The sequence below is a fragment of the Sturnus vulgaris genome, chromosome 7 (assembly GCF_052056855.1).
Source record: "Sturnus vulgaris isolate bStuVul1 chromosome 7, bStuVul1.hap1, whole genome shotgun sequence".
Classification (NCBI taxonomy): domain Eukaryota; kingdom Metazoa; phylum Chordata; class Aves; order Passeriformes; family Sturnidae; genus Sturnus; species Sturnus vulgaris.
Genome location: NC_142249.1, coordinates 29,297,423 through 29,304,829, shown reverse-complemented (window position 1 = coordinate 29,304,829; position 7,407 = coordinate 29,297,423). Strand labels below are relative to the sequence as shown.

Below are 7,407 nucleotides of genomic sequence, written 5' to 3'. Positions count from 1 at the left end.
CCATGGTTAGTGTTTGAGCAGTGCCTCGTGTGCTGGCAGCACTTCAAGCGGAGTGCACTTGCTCACCTGGGCAGAAGAAACCTCTGAGAACTTTTGGACCCAGTTTTGCTTTATTCAAAATCAGTTTCAGATTTGTCATTGACTTTAACAGGCATCGGATCAATCTTTTAGTGTTGCATAAGTGGCAGACAGAGGAGAAATTGAGACTAAATGGGCTAAAGCTGTATTGTCTTTGTTTATTTTTCTTTGTCAATGAATAGGTGCTGATGAGTTTAATTCAGTTTCATTACAGGAAAGGGAACTCTTAAAATAATGTTACATTATGGTCTTTTTTACATATGCTACAACTGTAGCCTTATTATTCTGAAAAGTGGCAAATGTTTGCAAAGCTCATTGTACTTTCAAACTGAAATATAATATCATGGTTTATGACCAGCCCTTAGGATTATGACTTTCCAAGTGGAACTGAGGTAGAATTTAGACATTCAAAGATAAAATTGTTATATTGAAAAGTCTTGCTTAGATAATAACTTTCCTTCCATGGAAAACTGCAAAAGACTGGGTACACATCCCAAGACCCATCTCAGAGAAACACTTGGCTGGCCATCCATGCATCCAAGTGTGCCGTGTCTCTGTGCTACCCATGCTACCCTTGCACATCCCTTTGGTATGGAAGGTTTTTTCTGACCATGCTCTCGTATGTTGGGCTGGGCTCCATTAAAAAAAAAAAAAGAAAAGAAAAAAAAATAAAAATAAAATTTTTACTTTATTGGAAAATTAATTCTTGCACAGGAACTGAAGTACAAGAGTAATGAAATTTGGCTTTTTGCCAATTTGGCTTTTTGCCATTTCAGGGAGACAATAATTCCTACTCTGGCAAATGCGACTTTTGCAACAAAAGAGTCTGTAATCTGGAAGATAAGGAAGCTCCACTGGCTAGGACATAAACCAGAAAACATTATTCAGCTGCAAAAATCACTGGAAATAAGCTCTGGAAAGCATCTTAGCCTGATGTCCCTGGATGTACACACTGAGTTTGACCCCCTGAGTTTGAGGAATGTGAAGAGACAAATGCTGGATTAGGAAAAGTAGCCATTGTAGTGGTGTACAGTGCAAGAGGACTGCTGGGGTGTGCTGGCCATGAAGGGACATGACAGAGGTTACCCCTGTTCAGGTACCATTGGATTCCTCTCAATGGATCCACACTCTGAGGAGTAAAAAACAGGTATCACTACATGTCACCAAAAAGAAATGCTGCAGAGCATTTAGGTAAGATGGCTTTATGTGGCAGACTAAAGTCAGATTAATCCAGAGTCTATTACACATGAAGAGCAGGAAAAGTTCTCAAAACCTGGCTCTTTGAGCAGGGGGCAGGAGCCTGGGCTCTGACTGTTATCCCTGTTGTGCTGCAGTGCTGGCCTGTTTGCTCCCCGCAGAATTTCCCAGCTGCTGGGGCTCGTTTACCTGAGCATGTGCCTCCATCCCTCTCTTTGCATCACCTTCATTCTGCTTCATTCTGCTTCATTCTGCTCTGCCTGCAAGGTGGGGTTTAGGCTGGACTCTATTCCTTGGCTGGTGCCTTAAGGCTTACAGAACGTGTGGAAATGGATTGCTCATTCTGCACAAACACTGCTGCTTTATCTCCAGTTAATGGAGCGCAAAAAGACAAAAAGCACTACCCAGTCAGAAAATATTTGAAGACTCTCCTTCTGGACATAGACCTTTCTACCTTGCAGACATAATCTTTTTCTTTGAACTAAAAGGTACTGGTCCCTATCAAAAACAGTACTAGACTAGTGAGGTTACATTTCTCACTGTAGTGGCATTTCCTAGGAGTGACATAACCTTTGTTTAACAGAAGGAACTTGGATGCTGGAGCAGCAGCATTTTAATAGGGCAGAAAAATTAGGCTTATAAAAATCCAATTTTTTGCTAATAAGAAAATTAATTTGATTTTTTTGTGTGTTAAGCATCTGGAACACTTGTAATACCAGTGTAGAGATTTGGTCTGGAAAATTAGAATATGGATAACAAGATGACAGAGGTAGTTGCTGATGTGAGAGGAAAGGTAAATAGCAAGAAAAGCGTGGGTAGATAAGGAAAGGCTTAGAATATTTAAAGACTAATAGATGAAAAAGACAGTTCAGTGTAGATAAATGATGAATAATGAGTCACGGCAAAGTATTGCCAGCATTCCTAGGTGCTTCATACACTCGGAGAAATAAAAAGTAAGGGAACAGATCATGCTGTAAATTAGCATAACTGCACTGAATCTTATGGAGATTTGCTGATTTAAACCTCTGAAGGACTGGACCCTTCAAGGGTGAGTGTTGATGATGAATGGTGAGAAACAAAGGAATAAATCATAATTTCCTCAGAAACTCTGAATGGGGCAGTTACCTTACTTGCTTCTTCTTTAATATCCAATTTCCTCCATTTGTTAAGGCAATACAAACCATAATAGACATTCTGTACATTACTTTAAAAATTCACAAAGTACAGAGGCCATCTAAAGCACTTCAGTGTAATAAAGGAGAAGTATTTTCAAGTTTATAAAGAGCTCTTAAACTCTAAACTGTGAAAAAGATTTACTTGACAGTGTTACTGAGAGCTGCGGTTTGAAGGCATTTGACATCTCTGCATAGATCTGCCACATTTATTTTTGCATTTAATGCTTCAATCAATATTTGGATTCTTTAATTTAAGCTATAACTCCTGGGGGATTTACAGATAAAAAGATATGTATGCCTTTTGTCTACTCTTAAATGTGCTAGAAAGTAAATTCTTGCACCTGGAAATGATAAAATGTTTACAAAGCAGGAATGAATAACATTAAAACTCTGCTGGTAAAGACCAGGAATTTTGAAAGTTTCAGTAAATAATGAAGTTTCAGCTTGTCTCTTATGGATATGATATATCCAAACACTGCAGCACAGTATTACTCCCTGCTTGTTAATTATAACTTGATGATAACTTCATTAACCTCGTTGTCATTGTTTGGTTTAGATTTAGCTTATTCAGAACTAAGCAGACTTCTACAAAGAAATTTTTGAAGATCACAGCATCAACTTAAACGAAGAAGCTAAACATATGTAATGGCCTTATCCTGAACAGATCTCAGAGAAACTTATTCCAGCCCTGACTTTTCTAATCTTCCTCCTGCTTTTGAGTCCATCACTTACACTCTGGATGTGACAGTTCATTGCTGTTTCTGCTCATTTCATTCTTCTTTTAGCCGGGTTGCCTCTTCAATGTCTCATCCATACGTTTTCCTGTTTTCCTCTTCTGGTCTTGAGGGCAGTTGCAAAAAGCAATATCAGGTCTCCTGTCAGATTTTGCAGTAAGGTAATCTGCTAATATGGTTTCAATTGCAATTTTTCTATCAATGTCTGCTATTACTAAACTATTGGTGGGGGAAATTGTTCCTATTATGTTTCACCTCAAAACTGAAAAGCCTTGCTGTATTCAATGCCTCGACTGTGTCCTAATGGACTCCAAAGAGTGTGTTCTGCTCTTGCTAATACAGAATAGCTTCCTACCATTCACGTGCATATGAATGCAGGAGAGCACGTGTGAGAAGATGCAGAAACAATCTCAGCTTCTCTTGTGAAGGGCATTTCCACAAGGGCTGTCTGGGTGACCATAATGCAAATTTTAACCTTCACTTATTGCCTATCAGCCCTATCCTCAACATGATCAAAAAAGCTTACCTCTCAAAGGGAATGTTGTTTCCTTAAGGATACAGCATGGTTGATAACATTGAGAAAGGCAAAGCCAGAAAAAAATAATTTTTCTCATTCCCCAGATTTTAAGTTTTCCTTACAAAGCTGTTTTCTACGAGTAGGACAGTCATCCCTGGTGTGTTCATTAGAAAACTACATAAATATGAAGTAAATATTAAACAAGAAGTGAGATTGTGATGAAGAAAATAAATATTCAAGAAGAAAACTTCTGTAACACATTTTGCACTGCCCTTATAAATTGGAATTGACTTCACTGCAGGGAGTGTATTTGACTGAGATAGGACATTATAACTCAGTCGGTCTCATATAAATACATTGCTATGGATTCTGGATTGAAGTAATCTAATTAACTGCAACAATTTCAACACAACTCACACAGGTGAGATAACATCCAACCTTTTGTCTGCTGTATTCATTTGAGGTAGATTTGACCCCCTTCTTTCTCCAGACCTGCTGGCATTTCTTTTTCCTTTCTAAAATCGTTTTGCATAGCCCTTGGCTGTGACAAGGAGAGATTAATGGCTGTTGCTCATCCTCCTGTCATTACATGAGGGATTGTCATGTGTGTGGATTGATTTCACACGTTGGTCTGTCCTGTAAAAAAAATATTTGTCAATAAAATGGAGGGAAGGAAAATCCTTTGGCGCTGATATTATGAGCTGATTTATCTTCACCACCATGAAGCTGGCTGGAAAGGATATAAGGCAAAGCAATCTGTTCTCATGATAAACCTGAATTGCATTTAGGATAAATACTACCCTACTTATCTGCTGAAGGCACTGCACATTATAGTGAGACATGAAAGCTGAATAAGATAAACTTATTATTATGATCCCATTTATTTTCAGATTAATTTCCAAGTTCCTCTCTTATTTGAAAAAATCAACATTTAAAGTTGAATAGGAAGGCTTTTCTCATACTTCCTGTTCTGTTGGCTTGTTATATCTTCATCTCAATATTGTACGACTAAAGTTATTTTCTTTTCTTCTTGATAAGTTGTGTGTCTACTGTAAGTAATATTGTCTTGTGAGGATGTGTCAGGCTAAAAAATACTATCAGATTGGTTTATCAGCAGTAACATTGTGTAAAATTATAAATCTTTAACATTCTTTATCTTACAATCCAGGTTTCACAGTTTTTTAGGAATTCTCATTTCCAACTTTCAAAACACCTATCAAGCTGAGGATACAAGCCACTTTCTATTAAAAACCAAAAGCAAACCAAAAGCACAAGCAGGACACAAAGAAAATGTTAGAACCCCCCAAACGTTTCAGTGGAAGGAGTACACATCCTTGATTGTTATGAAAGCTCTTTGTTTTTTTCTGTCTTTAGAAAGATTGTAACAATGGTCTTTAATTCTTCATCCTGAAGTACATATATTTTGGGTAGAAAAATAAGAAATCAGATCTTGTGCATTAGAAAAAGACACAAGTAATTCTTCAAGCATTAGAATCTGATCTCAGCAGATGGAGTGACTAGATGTGAGTTATTAACTTCAGCCTTCAGAAAACTCCCCAAACTAAGTAACCAAGTAAGTTGCCTTTATACTCAGAGGAGTAGTAGAAGACATTCACATCATCCTATGTATCTAAGACTACTTGAAGGAATTGTTCTTTGGAGAAGTAAATTTATTCAAAGTCCACAAAACTGCTAGTTTCTAACAGCTGGAAAATATAATAGTACTAATAAGGAAAAGAAAAGGCAAAAGTTGTCTGTACTTGAGCAAAGCTGAAGAGTCGTGTTTGTATTGCATAAGTGATAAAGTATTTTGAAGTCTATTTGAAACTGAGGGGGATGTTAGACAACATCTAATTGAGCAAGTCTAGACAAATTACACATAAGAGCCCTCAAAGAAGTGGTGGGAGAGAGCTGTACTCCTACCTTGTACTTCTCTGAGTACTATTTAATGAACTGTTGTCTTCACCAGCAATTACCAAGAAGGCAAGTTATTGGTAGCAGTGACAGCACTCTTCAAGAGCTATGCACTCTTTAAATTTCACAAGAAATATTAAAAATTGAAAAGGAGCTTTTCCTTTACATCTGTTTGCATAAATATCTATGATCTTTTTCTCACACTACTATTGAGTAAAATTATAGACTTGTGGATAAACAAACTCAGGAGATTAATGCTCAGTCTAAATCTGTTTGTGCCTCAGTTCCTCATTGGTAAGAAGTAGATATTAAGTTCCACTTTTGTTATTTGTGATTTTAGGATTTCAAAGCAAAGATTCCTATGCTATGAAAGGGCCCAGGACAATGGCTATTTCACTTCTAACATGGATTATCAGAACACTACAAATCAAGAAGAATAAAATATGTTTTAGAATTCAGAAAAATTCTAAAATATTATTTTTCTTTTTCAAGTAGAAATTAAGTTACTAATATCTACTTACAATTTCATCTTTCCTGTAACCATCTCCTTCAGTTTCTTTAAATTCCTTTAAACTAGGATGGCTTCTTTGTTAGTGTTACTATAGCAATGAAACACATGAAACTGTCGCTTCACCAAATCCAGAACATTAGCAGGGAAATGGAATCACAATAGAATGGAAGCTTTCTAAAAGACATTGTTCAGAGCCCAGCTTTGCAATTCTTACCACAAAGAAAGTACAGTGCAGACCTTGAAAGATGTTTTGTTCTCATATCAGTTGAGAAAGACTTTTGACATGCAGTGACTGTCACTGAAGTGTAGGGATCAGTCAGGGTAGTGGATTGGCCCAGGCAGTATTGAAACTAAGCCTATTAAAAAAAAGTCCAGAAAAAAAATGAAAAAGGGAACGTACTCAGCTGTAAGGACATTTAATTATAGCTCTTACAGGAGGACTTTGAATTATTATAATTAGTAACATACAACTATTTTGCAGAACCTTTTGCTGGTCTGCCAGGTCCTATGGTGTTTCATATTTCTAATTTAAAAGTCAAACAAACAACATTTATTCAGTTAAGGACACTTAAGTGATTAACCCCACAGCTGTACAACAGCCTTTGGATCACAGGTTGGAATTTCTTTGAAATAACCAGGCATTCTAATCTAGGTACCTGAATGCTGCTTCTAGATCCATATGGCAAACATCTACAAAGCACAGGACAAAAGCATCCTCATGTTAGTGTTAATCTTGACAGAAGAATCAAAAGTTTCCTTAGATGAATGCCACACAGTAGCTCATATTCAACTGTTTTGTGTACAGACACTAAAGAAACCAAAGGTGGCAGCAAACTGGGATTTTCTGATCCACCCGTTCCCACGCAAGCTGAAGCAGCCTAAAGGCTACTTTAAAACTATGGCTTCTGTGCTGCATTTGCTCAGGTGCTACCACTGCAGGCACTGCTTTTCCCTGCGTCAAGAAGTTTGTGCTGACTGCAGCTTGAGATTCTGGGTCTGTGTCCTACTGCGTGTGGAATATTGCATCCAGCTCTGGAGCTCTCAGTATGGAAAGGACACAGAGTGGTTGGAGTAAGTCCAGAGGAGGACCACAAAAATGAACTGAGGAATGGAACACCTCTTCTGAAAGAAAAGACTGAGACAGTAGGGGCTGCTCAGCCTGGAGAAGAGGAGGCTCCAGCGAGACTTTATTGTGGCCCTTCAGGGCTTAAAGGAGGCTTATAAAAAATGGGGACAGACTCATTAGTAAGTCCTGCTGTCAAGGACAAAAGGTAATGGTTT

At 37.7% G+C, this 7,407-nt stretch overlaps 1 long non-coding RNA gene across 1 annotated transcript; it reads right to left on the bottom strand.

Annotated features, from left to right (window-relative positions):
- Positions 1–717: 717 nt before the first annotated feature.
- Positions 718–6,232, bottom strand: LOC148223225 (uncharacterized). Its single transcript, XR_015804712.1, has 3 exons — positions 6,137–6,232; positions 4,140–4,337; positions 718–3,290 (listed from the first exon to the last, which is right to left on the bottom strand). It is a non-coding gene; the product is annotated as an uncharacterized LOC148223225 (long non-coding RNA).
- Between the last annotated feature and the right edge of the window lie 1,175 nt (positions 6,233–7,407).